The sequence below is a fragment of the Pan paniscus genome, chromosome 13 (assembly GCF_029289425.2).
Source record: "Pan paniscus chromosome 13, NHGRI_mPanPan1-v2.0_pri, whole genome shotgun sequence".
NCBI lineage: Eukaryota > Metazoa > Chordata > Mammalia > Primates > Hominidae > Pan > Pan paniscus.
Window position 1 is genome coordinate 94380865 of NC_073262.2, and position 16686 is coordinate 94397550.

The 16686-nt window shown below is 39.6% G+C and overlaps 1 long non-coding RNA gene across 1 annotated transcript in view; it reads left to right on the forward strand.

Annotated features, from left to right (window-relative positions):
• LOC134728745 (uncharacterized) overlaps nucleotides 1-16686 on the forward strand; it is a 120397-nt gene that overhangs the window by 7808 nt on the left and 95903 nt on the right. The window contains exon 2 of the long non-coding RNA XR_010109532.1: nucleotides 9686-9802. This is a non-coding gene — a long non-coding RNA (uncharacterized LOC134728745). The remainder of the gene's footprint in view (nucleotides 1-9685; nucleotides 9803-16686) is intronic.

Sequence of the window (16686 nt, forward strand, 5' to 3'; positions counted from 1 at the left end):
AGGCTGATTGGGAGGATTGCTTGATCCCAGGGGTTTGAGACCAGCTTGGACAACATGGTGAGACCCCATCTCTACACAAAATTAAAAAAATTAGCTGGGTGTGGTGGCGCATGCCTATGGTTGCAGCTACTGAGGGGGCTGATGAGGGAGGGTCCTGTGAGCCCAGGAGATCGAGGCTTCAGTGAGCCATGTTCATGCCACTGCATTCCAGCCTGGATAAGAGAGTAAGACCCTTTCTCCAAGGAAAAAAAAAAAAAAATATATATATATGTATATGTATATATGTGTGTATATATATGCATATATGTATATATACACACATATACACATATGTATATATACACATATGCACATGTATGTATACATATACACACAATGTATACATATACACATATATGTATACATATACACATATGTATACATATACACATATGTATACATATACACATATGTATACACATACACACGTATACATATATACACATATGTATACATATACACACATATGTATATATACACATATGTATACACATACACACATATATGTATACACATACACACATGTATACACATATACACATATGTATACATATATACACACATATATGTATACACACATGTATACACATACACACATGTATACACATACACACATGTATACACATACACACACATGTATACACATACACACATGTATACACATACACACATATACGTATACACATACACACATATACGTATACACATACACACATATACGTATACACATACACACATATACGTATACACATACACACATATACGTATACACATACACACATATACGTATACACATACACACATATACGTATACACATACACACATATACGTATACACATACACACATATGTATACACATACACACATATATGTATACATATACACACATATATGTATACATATACACACATATATACTCAAAACACACACCGAAAACTCATTGTTCTGAAAATAGATAAAAAGAATAGAATATTTATATTGTCTATCCTATAAAAACCATGCCTCAGGGTAATCTAATAGTTGATATGGAAAAGTTCTTCTTTATAAGAAATTCCAGCTAATAAATTAAGAAGGAATGACAGCATTATAATATCACCATTTTGCTACTTCTAATGAAATAATGAATCTATGAAATGATCACCAATGTCCTCTAAATCATTTTGGAAAATTGATGAATGCTTTCTAATAAATGGATCTAGTTGACAATTCAGAACCACCTTGATCAATCACAAAACACTAGACAACCATACATTATGCACCTCCTGATATGAAGCAATAAGAAGAACTAACACTAGTATTCTTTCAAAAAAAATTGATCCTGACTGTATTCGGGTCTCTATATCTACCAGTTTATGGAAATTAGAGTGCAGAGAACAAGTTAAATAATCCCATGGGAAACAATGTCTGAAACCCTGTAAGATCAACAGCCATGTTTCTTCAACAAATAAATTGCAAGGAAATTAAAGGGGTGATGATTGTGGGAAGTCCTCTCAAGGGAAACATAAACTAAATGCAGTGTGTGAACCTTATTTGAATTTCGTTGTGAAAGAATCCACTGGATAAAAGTATTCAATGGACATTTGGGAAAATCTGAACTGTGATTAGATATTGATGATATTAAGAAATGGGTCACTTTTTTCCCAGTGTGACATGGCTTGTTGTCTATGTTGAAGAGTCCTAATATTTTGGAGATACCTGTTGTGTCCCGTTCTAGTTTCCAGTTCCACATTTAAGGAGCCTGGATGTCACCACTCTACCCTAACGACAAGTAAAAAAGCCGAACAAACTGAAAAGTTAATAGCTCTTCTTAGATCTGTAAGAACAGTGAGGTCATAGAGCAAACCACTGCCCCGCAGATTTGTAGAGTCAGGCAAATACAAAGAATCACAACTTACCAGAGCAAAAACCCAGGAGCAGAAACCTCCATGGGAACCAGTGCAGGATAGGAAAACTTGAACTGTAGTGGATGATTTGCTGGAGGCTCAGAGCGACAAGTCTAAGAGATTAAAAACACCAGGAAAATCCAGTCACTGAGGGGCTCCCACACTTTTGTGAGTTTTATCTCCTGGAGCTCTACCAGATTCTCATAGTGAATATCAAAGAAAAATCCTCTCCCGCTTCTGGCAGAGGGAAGGGAAAAGTAGTCATTTTGAAATAAACCAGAGAATTCTGTTCTGAATACATGAATGATAAAAAAGTGAAACAGCCTATTGCTGATATATAGAAAGTTTTAGTGGTCTATATAGAAGATCAAACAAGCTATAACATTCCCTTAAGCCAAAACCTAATCCAGAATAAGTCCTAACTCTCTTCAATTCTGTGTAGCCTGATAGAGGTGAGGAAGCTGCAGAAGAAGAGTTGGAAGCTAGCAGAGGTCAGTTTATAAAATTTAAGGAAAGAAGCTAAGTCCATAACATAAAAGTGCAAGGTAAAGCAGCAAGTGCTGACGTAGAAGCTGCAGCAAGTTCTCCAGAAGATCTAGCTAAGATAATTCATTGAAGAAGGTGGTGCTATAGTTTGAATGTTTGTCCTTCTAAACCTTTTGTTGAAATTTGTTCCCCAGCATTGGAGGTGGGACCTAACAGGAGGTGTTTGAGTCATGGGGGCAGATCCCTTAAGAAGGACTTGGTGCCGTCCTTGTGGAAATGAGTGAGTTCTTGTTCTGTTGGTTTCTGTGAGCATCTGGCACCTCCCCTCTCTCCTGCTTTCCCTCTTGACCTATGATCTCTACACACCAGCTCCCCTTTGTTTTCTGCCATGAGGGGAGGCTTCCTGAGCTCTTCATTAGAAGCAGATGTTGGCAACACATTCTTGTGCAGCCTGCAGAACCATGAGCCAAATAAACCTCTTTTCTTTGTAAATTACCCAGTGTCAGGTATTCCTTGATAGCAACACAAACAGAGGAAGACAGGTGGCTACATTAAACAACAGATTTTCAATGCACAGTTGACCCTTGAGCAACACGGTTTGAGCCTGTGCAGGTTCACTTTTACATTAATTATTTTCAATCAAATGCAGATTGAAAATACAGTATTCATGGGATGTGAAACCCACATATATAGAGAGCCATCTTTTCATATATGCAGGTTCCACAGAGCTGACTGTGGGACTTGAGCATGTGTGTATTTGGGTATAGGTAGAAGGTCCTGGAGGCAATACTGAAGGATGATTAGACAAAAGAGTTTTCTGTTGACAGAAGATGCCATCTAGGACTTTTATAGCTAGAGAGAAGAAGTCAATGCCTGGATTCAAAGCTTCAAAGAATAGGCTGATTCTCTTGTTAGGGGATAATGCAGTTGGTGATTTTAAGTTAAAGCCAATGCTCATTTACTGTTCCAAAAATCTTAGGGCCATTAAGAATTATGCTAACTCTACTCTGCCTGTGCTCTATAAATGGGAAAACAAAACCTGGATGACAGCACATCTGTTTATAGCATGGTTTACTGAATATTTTAAACCTACTATTGAGCATTACTACTCAGAGAAAAGGATTCTTTTCAAAATATTGCTGCCCATTGACAAGGCACCTGGTCATTACAAGATGAAATGATAGGATGTTAGTTATTTGCCTCAAAATAGTCCTGTGGGTGGGAGTATAGATGAAGTAAGATTATTCATAAGATGATAATTATTAAGGATTGGGGACTAGTATAAAAGGGTTTATTATATTTTTCTATCTTCTACTTATTTTCATTTTAAAAAAAGTTTAAAAATTTGAATGGACACATTATCTGCCCTGAGAAAGCCAAACCTTTATACTATGATATAACAATCTAGGAATGCTCAGAATTTGGGACAAGCCAGGTATTAACCTCGTGCAATCTTATTATATCCTGAGTGGGAAGACGGAAATATCACTCTGGACGATGATGGGAAAGCAAAGGATTTCCCTTCTATTGGAAAGTTTAGATCTGGGGCTAGGAGGCCAATTTAGGTATAAGCATGCTTTTAACATTGAAAGGGACTGGCATAATAATTGTATTAAATTAATGTGTGCCAGGCATTTTAAACAGTTCCTAGAATGTTCTAAGTGCTATGTAAATGTTTGTTGTTGTTATTTCATGTTAATGATTTCGCCATCATCAGCCATCCTGAAATAAGCACTAGTGCTGGGAAGACCTCCTCCTACCTTTGTGAGGTGGTATTATTGAGACTATACAAACCAGGAATTCAGACCTTGGACTTTTGAAGGACAGAAAGCTGACTAGTCCCTGAGAGTGCCTTGTTTTCCCCTCCATTTTTTTTGTGTTTCTAGAGAAGAGAGACAGTTGTAGGACTGGCTTTCTCAGCAAATGCAGCAATAATAGAAGCTGCCAGCAGCGCTGGAGGCAGAAAGGTGGCGGCTGCAAAATGCTGGCAGCAAGGAGGGCAGCAGAGTGCACGGCAGGGACCCAGCGAGACAGCGGTGCAGATGGAGGCAAGGAGCTCAGTGCCAGTAGGGCACCACAGGGACACGGGGGAGTAGGAGTGACGACTTGCTACATAGGAGGGAGTTGATGTGGGGTTGGGGTCACAGACACCAAAGAGTTTACCAACTAGTGGGGGAATACGTTGATTCATCATTGATTGGAGGTTTTGGAGGATGGTGTTTCATTCACTGCCTTCTTGGTGGTGCTTGTGTGGCTGCTTGAGTGAGAGTGTGTATGTACCATGAGCATGCAGATGTGTATGTGTTTGTATGGATACCTGGTTGTGCGGCACCAGTGATAACAAGAGGACTCAATCCCCTGGTAAAAAGGAGCCTAACTGCGTATTTAGATTAAATATTTGAGTAAGCAAACATTGCTGAATAATCAACCTGATGAATATTTTTCCCTCTACAGTGAAGTTGCATTTCATACACATTTAGTTTATGAGAATTCACTAAGAGTACTTGGCTTAGTAAACAAGAAAGCCAATAAAACCCAATAAAAATAAGACAGAAGTGGGAAAGAAAGACAAAAATATTCATTTTAATAGTGCCCCCACCATGACACCAACAACTGGCGCCCCCCGGGTTGTCTCAGCTCTGACATGGTTCTTAGAGGGCAGCATCTTGCTGCTCTGTGGGACTCTAGCCCTTGAAAACACATCTATCTTTCTGTTTTTAAAATAATGTAAAGCAACTGCCTTACCCAGAACTCAGTGAAGAATACCCAGTTCTAACTCTCACTCTATAAAAATAAAATTTTGAAAATTAGATTTTTCATGTCTCTGTTATAGTAAGTGGAATCATTTGTAAGTGATTTATTGTATAGGGCTGTATACATAAAACTGTGCATCCTAAGTTAATTTAAAGAAATTTAAAAAAAATTTAGGCAATGCATGGTTTCATTTTATATGCTGACTTTAGACCCTATCCCTGCAAAAAACATGAGTCCTCTCTATGATTTATATTATACACATTGAATCAAAACAAATGCCTCATTTGAATGTGGTGAATCAGTGTGGCACAGAGGGTGTGTCGAAATTCGGTGTTTATTATTTTGTTTCATACAAAACAAAAGTAAGTCCTTAAGAACAGGGTTGGGAGGGCACTGAAAAGTGAAGATGAAGCTTAAATGCAGCATCTGGGGAAGGAAGGGCCAAGGGATGTGGGAAAATTACTCTTGGTAGTGTCCCAAAGGGAATAGGCAGTAATGGGTAGGGGTAGAAATGTGATAGAGCTGTCAGAGAACATGAACTTGGCTATGTAAGTTCCGAAGCATAGGTCTAGTTTTACCTGCTCTTACGTGACAAATTGTTTATCACATTTGAGCCGTCTGTGCAGACCCCTACCCCGATGTTTTAGCCGTGCTGTGAAATGGCATGAAGCACCCATTGGTCCAAAGCAACCTGGTGGCCACTGCTCAGTAGGAGTGAAAGTGCTCTTGGTGCTGCCTGTTACCTTCCCTGTTCTTTTTCTGGATCCTTCTTTGGGATTATCAACATATCTAGGGTTTCAGGCTTGTCTGTGTTTATTGTCGATTGGAGGCAGAAGAGCTTCCTGGGAAGAGAAGTCAAGCTAGGCCCATTGCTGGGGTTCAGAAGCATCTGCCCTTGCAGGTCCCACTGGTGAGATTGCCCAATAGGTGTGATTTGAGTGGGAGAGGAAGGTGGTGGGAAAGGGTGAGAAATATCCTAGGAAAAAACGATCTGGGCATGTGGAACTTGACCAGAACAAAGCCTTCCTTGACAGGGCAAGAGGAGGCGTTGAGTACAATGCAGTGACTGTTCCCAGAGTCCATCCTTATCCCTGCTTGCTGGCTGGGTCCTGGGGAAGGAGAGAGCTTTGGGGATAAAGGGAAAGGGCTGACTCAGTAACCTATGTAACATAGTAGAGCGCAAGGTTGCTCTGAGATTCCTGTCGCACAGGTTCAAACACCTGCAACCAAAGGAGACATTATTCATCCACTTGCCCTGCTAGATTCAGCTAAGGGTTCGGGAGGTTGCCAACTTATATGTTTACTGCTGGACCTGTGAGAGCATCAGGGCTGCTCCTGAGCTCGGAGCAGGCAGGGGTGCGCATGCAGAGAAGTGGGGGTCCCCTGGATTGTGAAGGGGTCCTGGAACTCTTGGGTTGGGTGAGTATTTTGCAGGGAGCTGGAGTGCCTGAAGGAGCCCTCCATGGTGAGTTAAAGTCAGTATTAACTTTTTGGTTTTACATTTTTCTGGGGCTTGAAATTATCTCCTTACACATCCATGGAATTAAATGACTTCATAAAAAGTAGTCTCAAATGTGTTCATGCAAAATAGATTTATTATGCTTTAAAACTCTAACTTGTCTTATCTGTGGGTGATTTAAGCCTCTTTTGTGGTATAAGCGTGGGTTTCTTGGCTTTCTTGTAGCATTTTCTTTAGATTTTGGAATGTTATTAATGAAACTAATGTTTTAAAATAAGAAAAAATTCTTTGGAAGATTCTCCAACATTTTCAAGAGCAGTTTCAGAGAAGAAAATTAGTTTTCTAAGTTCATTTTATGTGATTTCCACACAGACCTCCTAAAGCAAAATCAATATGCAATAAAATCCTGGGCACTGGAGCTGTTACTGTCAGTTTCTCACTAATAAGTGTATTAGACCTAATCCCCTGTCCTATTCATGCACCTTTGCCTACATTTGTGTCCAGGTATACTTTGAGAAAACCAAATGTAAAAATGTCTTGCTACATGATAATTTCCACCTTGTACCCACATTATTTCTTGCACTTTCTTTTTCCTGCTCCAGTAGAAGTTTTGCAAATTTGTGTGAGATACATTTTTTTAACCTTTTCATGATGAAAGGAGAGAAAGTTAATTTATATAAGAATTGGCTGCTTTTCTGATTATGGAGGAGGGAGAGAAACATAAGTCAGCAAGCAGGGATCTATTCTTCATTGTTTACTTCTTACCTCCATCTTCCCTGTTTCAAGCTGGGGACAGGGCTAATCCCAATTTCAGAGGAGGCTGACCTGACAGCTGGGCTGCTTAGAGGTCTGGTCCTTCCTTGCACCAAGGGGGCTTGGGCAAAATTCTGAAACCTGCCGTGCAAACACTGCTGGTTAATCCTGGCAGGTCATGTCTACTGGCTTCTCTTTTTCCTTTCTTCCACAATCACACACAGAGCCTTGACTTCAAGCTTCCAGGAATTAATAAAGGCAGAGACAAACATTACACTTCCGAGATTCTAATTAACTTTGATATGGATTTATGTGTAAAGTTGGATGAGTCACTGATTTTAATAAACAGGAAAGAAAATCTTAAAGATTAATGTAATAGCTGAGAACACAGGCACCAGAACTTTGATGCTTGCTTAATTTTTTTCTCCCAGCCCATGTCATTTGGAGAAAAAATATCAAAGACAGTTATGAAGGGAGAAAGGAAAGGGGATTATGCAAATTAGAAGTGAACAGGACTAAATCATTACTCTTGTGCAAATGAGCTTCTCCTTCATGCGCTTTTCAGGAGTGTTTTAGGGCTATATTTGCTGAGGATACATTCCTGAAGGTAATGAGAAATGGAAGCATGATGGAAAGAGCCTGATTATAAACTAATTGATCTTTCTAAGTATTACTAAAGGTTAAAAGGAAAAAAAAAAAGAAAAAAAATCTGAAGTCCAGTAAGAACTTCACCTTGTTTACATTAATATCCATCTTTTTGAAAAAGTGGCAATAATGAATTAGTGACATACGCACTTTGAGCTTCCCTTTCCCCACACCCAGCCTAGGCAGTGTCAGAAGTATAGAGCAGTATGGCTATTTTTCCAGCTGACCTTCCTAGTGGTCTAAGCTCCTTATTAGCTTCAGAGCTGCTGCTGTCCTACTTCGTCTGTCTTGCCCTGAGTTGGGGACTACGGCAGAGTGTAGGTTTCCAACTGTTAATCGAAACTTGTCATGTTAGGTGCAGTGGTTAAAATCATCAGCTTTCTGGTCTCTCAAGCCAATCACGTTCCCATTTGATGGAATATTCCAGTGTTGAGCATCACCAAGATTAACTACTTTAGCCTAAAGCTCCCTTTGGCCTGATAGAAGACAGTAATACATATACAGATTCATTTTGAGTGATTGTACAGATTAAGTATTCAATTTTTTCCTAAATAATAAGCTAACATTGTGTTAGATTTGAAACAATGCACAAGGCCGTATTGTGTTTGATTAACCTTGACTGTGGGTGCTTTTGTAGCTTAGGCAGCTGGTTTGAACAAACTTGCAAATTCACAGCCTTACAAAGAAAGTCATTAATGTTTTATCATTTTATAAAGTAGGAACTTTGTATGTATTTACTGATAATGAGGGGACATATGTAGGTTGACATAATTTATTGATACTTTATTTCACATTTGAGTTTTGTGACCAAATACTTATAAATAACATCCTGGGATGTACATATTTTCTCACCTATAGTATTTTTTCTTAGAATAAAATCAATAAGAGTGTATTGCCACTGAGACTTCTGAAAAAAGTAACTAATAGTCATTAAGACTTTGGAGGCTGAATTTTGGCTTTGCCTCTTATTAGCTGTGCAACCTTGAGTAAATCACTTACCCTCTCTAAGCTCAATTTCTTGAGCTTAAAAACAGAGACAATATCACTTGCATGTTAGGATTGTTCTGTATTAATTGAAATAACCTATGCAAATTGCTTAGGCCAGTGTTGGTCACATAATTAAGCACTTAATTAGCATAGCTATTATTATTATTTCTAGAAATAGGATTGCTGGCTTAAGTATGTAAAAATATTGATGCATATTGCCAAAGTTTATTTTAAATTTTGAATATAAAGTTGTGGGTCTCATTAATGAATATATTATAGTAAGAGGTAATAGGCATGTCCACAAATGCAAGAAGCTGCTCCTACTATTCACTTGTTTATTTTCTCTGTTCTGTCTTCTTATAACAGCACCTTGGTTTTCCTTTGGAGAAACACCTTGCTCCCATTCTCAGTCCATGTAGTTCAATGGGGTTGATCCCATCCTCTGGCTTCAGAAGGGAGCAAAAGTGTATGAGGTGGTCCTGGGTAATAAAAATATCATACCCGACTCCGCTCCTGGACACAGTGATTGGCTCAGTAATAGGCATGTGACTTGAGCTGGGCCAATGAGAACCCACTGTAGGATGTTTACTGACTGATTAGGAAACTGTCATCATCCTTTTACATCCTTAGCATCTTTAGGAGATGCTAATCTTGTTGACCATCTTTGCTCCCATACAGAAAAATTCTTCTGGGGAATAAAGCATAGAGAAATGAAGAGCTAAGATACAGAGGAGCTTCCCAAGACCATGTTTGAACACTTGTAAACAGCCATGCCTGGACTTCTGAGTTAAACGAGTCAGTATATTTCCTTTATTGCTCAAATCACTTTTTGTGTTGGGTCCTTTTTGAAAGGTGGCCAAATCTGCCCAATCATATTATGCTCCTCAAGGACACACCCTGTGTGAGGAATAAGCAGGGTTTTTCCCAAGTCAACTGTCAGAGTGATTTACCTTCCATGATATTTCTGAATGATGGTAGACTCAAGTTAATGTGAGTTACATGATGCCTGTCTGTCATTGGATGAAGATCTACACTGGACAGTTTCAGGTTTCTTTCTAAACCATGACTGAAGCCATAGATTACCTGATAACCAACCATGGTTCTATAAATGTCTGTACGTGTCTATAAAAGTCAATGCAGAAAATTAAAAAAGAAGTCTGGGTCGGGTGCGGTGGCTCAAGCCTGTAATCCCAGCACTTTGGGAGGCCGAGGTGGGCGGATCATGAGGTCAGGAGATCCAGACCATCCTGGCTAACACGGCAAAACCACATCTGTACTAAAAAAAATACAAAAAAATTAGCCGGGCATGGTGGGGGGCGCCTGTAGTCCCAGCTACTCGGGAGGCTGAGGCAGGAGAATGGCGTGAACCCAGGAGGTGGAGCTTGCAGTGAGCCGAGATCGCGCCACTGCACTCCAGCCTGGGTGACAGAGCGAGACTCTGTCAAAAAAAGAAAGAAAGAAAGAAAAAATCCGAATGGGCTGTTAAAATGAAAATCTGCATACTGCATCTATTGGTACTAATTTCAAAGACTTCTTTCCTGTAGGTTTGCATTGCAAAACATAAACATTGCTTATATTTGATTTTTTCATTTGTCCATAGTGATTATACAAAGGTTGATACAGAGCACCCATGTGGAGGGGTCACAGAAGGTAAAGCCAAAACATAACATGAAGACCAAATATGGCAGGGCTTTGAGCACCAGTGCAAGGCATTTGCATGTGATTCTTTGCAAAATGGAGAGTTGTTAAAAGTTTTGAATAAAGAAGCTTCTAGAGGATTAATAGGGCAATAATATGCAGATGAGCATAAAAGGGAAGAGACAGATGCCTGTTATTGGGCCATTGCAATATTTCAGAATGAGATAAAGAAGTAGGGCAATGGGAGTGAAAAGAAAATGATGGATGGGAGAGACATGGAGAAGGAGGAATAAATAAGAAGACTTGGCCTCCACAAGAATATGGGGCACCAACAGAGAGAGAAAAGTGAAAGATGAGCATACAGTGATGTTTTAAAAAGTGAGTTTGGGAAACTGCTTTTGTTCAGTGGAGGAGCTTGCGGAGAAGATAATGAGTTTAGTTTTATAGGTATTTGAGCCCTTTTCTGTTTGGCTGTCAGCTCTCCTAGAAGCTGAATGTGGTATGTAGAGTGGGATGTAACCATGAGGTTGCCCTGGAACTCAGAAACTGCTATAGCTATAAAGAGAAGTATGAAAAGTAACTTAAAGAACAACAAACTTTATCCATAGCCTGGGATTGTCTTAACATATGTAAAGAAAAAATGGCTTCTTAAGGAATTGTTTGATAGTGAAATAAAGAAAATGGTGAGTCATGGAGACAAAATTTGGCAGTTCAACAAGAGCACCATTTAGTGGCATGTGGCTTAGGTCTGGTGTGAGTGCCAGATGTGGCCCAGTGTGTTGATGGATGGATGCACCAGTCTATTTTAACCTTATGCCACTTCATCATTTGTTCTAATTTTATCCTAACCAAATCTACCTTCTAATTATACTTTGGTTCCTCATATAGTTTCTAGGGCAGAAGAAAAATTCCTTGTGAGTAGCAGATCCCTTTACATTGTCTGTTATTAAATTGTCACTTCTGAGTTTCCACAGTGTTGAGTCATCACCCTCACCATTTATCCAACCCTGGGGTGCAGGCAAGACTGAATTTCCCTCTTTATAAGACTGTAGTCCAGTCTCTGCCTGGGGGTGACCTACCAGGTCAAGGGCTCCCTGCTAAGCCCGCATGGTAGATAGGTGACTGACCTTCCTCCTGATATGTTCTGGCTTTTCCATGACCACTTCTGCTCTCTAACTCCAAACATACCAGGCAACCACGAATTCAACAACAAGGCCTCTAATTTGCTAGGAGGGTTGTCACAGACTGCAAGGATTAACAGCTAGAACATTTTTCCACTTGGGGAACTTGAAGGCACCACACAAATCCTATTTACTTCATTCACTCTGTGTGTGTGTGTGTGTGTGTGTGTGTGTGTAAAATCATAAAGTTATTCTTAATCGCTATAGGAAAAAAAAGAGAAACCAACCAACCAAACACACAAAAACTGTTAATGTCCCTATGCAGAGGCAATATGCACTTTGCCTGCATAGTTTGCACTTTTGCCTATTTCTTCCTAGGCAGTTTCATTTCTACTTTAAATTTATATGAAATTTTAAAAGCTTTATTATCTGGTTCTCAATACCACTGTAGATTAGAAGTAGCAATTTAGAGAAAGAGAAGAAAAAGAAAAGTCATAAAAAGTAGATATAATTTTTTAAAGTGAAGAGTGCTCTGGGGTCACACACAGCTCAGTAATCCTGAGGTCAGTCACTGCATTGTAACTGATGTAATAATACATTTATATCTTGATGACCTCAAATTGTCATTAAATGGTTAAATTGAATTTGGTATATATCTTTTAAAAGTCAGAAATACAAAAAAATACACTTTTCAACTATATTGTTCAAACTGGTTAAAAAACATAAGAAGTGAACCCTTAGCTGTCTAGAAAACCTAGCTACAGAGAATTATTCCTTTTCACTGGGTTACAAATAAACAAGATCCTATAGTTAAAACTACTGGTTTCTTCCCAGTATCCATTCCACCATTCTTCTGCTATTTAGAAGCCATGCTCTTGGTGGGACTGACCACACCTCTGGCTCCAGACATAGGCTGTACTTGGCCTAAGCTACTCATGATAATCACATCTGCCTGCCAGAGTAACTAGTCCACGAATGAGCCTGTAGCCATGCCGTACACCAACAGCTCATAGCATTTCTCTGATCACAGGGATCATACATCTGCAAATTGGGGTAGACACTGGCCCCAATTTATCAGTCAGAATAAAACCCTTAGCTTCTGTTCGGTGGCTGTAGAAGAGAGGCTCTCTTCCATCATCTGAGATGCACATTTGAGTTCTGGAACTACAGCAACAATTATCTTACCATGAAAAAGCCTGCCTGAGAATTAAAGCAACCCATGGAAGACAGCAGAGCTGAGGGAGATAGAAAAGAAGCCAGAATCCTGAAATCTACTCTATATCTGGGCTTGAGTCAATAATTGTCATCTGTGTTTAGGCTGTTTTGACTTGCAAGAAAGCACAAATGTTGTACTGTGCTTTGATGGAGGTGATGGTAGGCCATCAGCAAGTACATGTCCGGCACTTGTGTTATGGACATGCATCTAAAGTTCAGGACACCAACTGAGGATGGGCTTGAGTAACATGGAGGGAGATGGTAGCATGCCACACAGGAGCTGCTCAATATGTAAATATTAATTGAGTGTGTTTTGAGTAATCAGAATGGGTTGGGACTTGCTGGGGGAAAAGATAAGATGGAGACTAGAGATCTGAAGACTGAAAAGTCACTTAGGATCAGGGAGAAGTGGGAACTAGTGAAGGAGGCTCTGGAGTAGACAGGAAATGAGCTCTAATATTGCCACATTGTTGTGCCTAATGAGAGAAGAGAACTGGTGAACTACAATGTCAAATCCTTTAGAGACACCAAGAGAATCAATAGACAAGCTTGGTAATTTGGAGGCTATTGGTGACTGGGTGGAATGCATAAAAACCAACAGTAAGTGACTTTGAATGTTGTTAGGTTTATGATAAATATGGTATAAACAAAGTTTCCCAGAGACACTGGCCCAACAAAATATAGTCACAATGACAGACACAAAATGGATTTTTTTTTTCTGGTCCTGCTTCTATTTGCTCTGTAGATAAATCCAGAGGATTAAAAATTCTTCACACCTTTCTGGGGGACTCCAGAGTTTTTTTGTATTCATGACAAACCACTGATTCCAAGTGGTATCTGCCGTTTTCCTTCTCTCCTCAGCTGGCTCTCTGTGGGGACAGGTGATGCTTACAAAGGTACACAGTAAAGCAGAGAGGTGACTTCTGGGAGGCTAGCCAGTCAACAGCCGTAGCCAGTCAATTTCCATAGCTTATGGCATTCATCCTGGAAGTATGACACCACCATCAGGATGTAGCTAGTCCCCAGCTCTGGAGCTCAGAAGTCTCCTTTCATCAGCATACCAAGACAGGGCTATCCCTTTGGTGGGGCCTGGATTAACCTAGCTCTCAGAGGCTTGTCTCCTATGGATCCATTTGTTAAATTTTAGAGAGCAATACAACCGTCAAGAGATGAGAATGCCTGGACTGGCAGAGGTTTGGTAAGCAAGGAATCCAAACATTAGGACTGATTTGATTCAAGAAGTGTCTCCTTGCTAAAACAGATTGAGGTACTCTAGGGATGGTGTTGCCTAGAAATTCAAAATGTTAGTGCTTAAGCAAAATTTTTTTTTCTGTAGGCAACAGTTGCATAATTATTTGCCAACATTTTCTTCCTCTGGGACCCTGTTTTTTTCCCCTGCTTCTGTGGCTGATCATCTTCTATTCATGTGTTTTTTCTTCCAAATTCAGGTCTGATATGCTTGATTAGGATTCTGCTTACGACCAAATGCCCATTCTGCCTCCTTGAGATTTCTCTCAGTAACCTTGACTGGAATTCTAAGTGTTCACAAACATTCCCTTTATACATTTTTAAAGGCCACATTTGGTGTGTATTCCCATAGTTGAAAAGGTATATCCAGTGATGTGGATATTTTCTAGTTCAATCATTCATTCTATAAACATTCCTACTATGTGTCAGGTACTGTGTTAGATGCTGGATAATAATTTAAGATAGACACAATCCTGTTCTTCTCAGCTTCTAAGAATGAGTACTGAGAGAGATTTCCCTCTAGTCCCTGGATATTGTGATAGTTCCTGTTGCTGCTGGAGTCCCAAATGGCAACGCCTCTGGGAGTACCCATTGATGTCTGTCAGTGTTGGTTGGTTCTCTTGTTGGTAATTCCACGGACCTATGTCCCTGGCAGCCAGAGGGTGCTAGTGGGCAGCTGGGTCTGTCCCTAAGCCTGGGCTGAGGGCAGCCAGGGCTATGAGAGCATGCATAATGCATACTGAGGGCACCATCTTCTGATGCTGCTGAGGCTGATGTCTTCAGTGCTAACCACTCTGCTCCTCCAAACTTCTGGCTGTTCTAGCATTTCTCATTCTTACTGTAGCCCCTTTGTCTAGGACTCACTGCCCCCTAATCCTACAACCAAAACGTACATATTGACTTTCTCTTCCCTTAGGATGAGTTTTTTTTTTTTGTCCTCTGGAAAGTAATTATTTTTCCTGCTGCAAATAGAATGTTGGCTTGCCTGCTTCACCATTCCTTTACATATATGGAGATATCCTAAACCCCTCAGTAAACACACCTCAGGGTCAAGTCAATGCACCTGTAACAGATTAATTTAATTCTATTAAATATATATATATATATGTATATATATATACACACACACACACATACATACATACAGAAAATTAATCCAGGGCCTAGCAAAGGACCTTGCATAATAAAAGGAAGGACAAGAGGGAGGTAATGAAAAGGTGGAGGGAAATAAGGAGGAGGAACAGAATAAAGAAGGAATTACTAGTGCACAATTCAAAATGTCTAGTAGTACATAATAAATGCTTAATAATGAAAGAGGAGGAATGGATGATAGTAATGATTTACAGTTTTCTAGAGATTCTGATACTTTTTAAGAGAATATATGTTATGTAAACATGACATCCATTTTAGGATGAATGAAGAGAAACAAGGTTATTAATTGCCAAGAGACAAAATGTAGCTGGAATATGTAACAAAATATTTAAAGCGAAATCCTCAAATACATTTACAAATTACTTTATATTTACAGGGATAAAAATGTCATTTCTTCTGAAATTTTAGATGGCAAGTTTGAGCCAAATTCATATTAACCATTTCCGGAATCCATGTGAGAGAATAATAGTACAGAAATTGCTTATCCAGAGTGTAAGGAGGCTGCAGCATCAGCTGGAAAGTGAGTCTGTGACAGGCTTTTCACCTCATTGAGAGGCAGAGCCACATGCTGTGAGATGCTGAGGCCCCTGCTGTGAAATGGTGTACTGCACATTTGCTGGGTTTGTTGTATTGCTACACTCTTTGCATTTTGTGGTTCAGGCAATAAGCAGCAGAATATGCGAAATGAGGACAAGTATATTAAAGATATCTTGTAGCTTTTGGTTGCACACATTTAAACTGCTAGAAACAGTAGCTCCGGGTTCATACTTTCTGTCCTTTATATGTGTTTAATCAGTTAGAAAGCCTATCTCTGCTTTGTAAAGCAATAACTAGGAGGCTGATCTTTATGTTCAGAAAAAAAGGGACATGTCAGAAACACTGTTATCAGGAATCTTATGCATATGGAACGGTGTGTAGTAGGTAGAAAGAGACAGATCCAGAAAAGCTATTTCTTCCTGAACGGAAATGCTTACTATAAGATTAATTGCATGACCCTAAGCAGAGACCCTCTCATCCAGCTATAGGCAAAAGAGTTTCCAGAGAAAGTGACATGTGTGAACTGCTTGTATGAGCTCTATCTCTGAAAGGAAGGGGCTTGGATATTTCCTACTATATCCTTCCCCTGCTTCAAGACTTTAATCCAGATGAAGTGACATGAGAGTGACTCTGTCTGGTAGGAGACAGAAATGATTCTATGACAATAATACAAAATATTATATTAGCCTTGTTTCCTCATTCAGTGGTAAGTAGTAAAAATTCAGCTTGCACTGTCTTAAACAAAGAAAATAAAATATTGACTCCAGG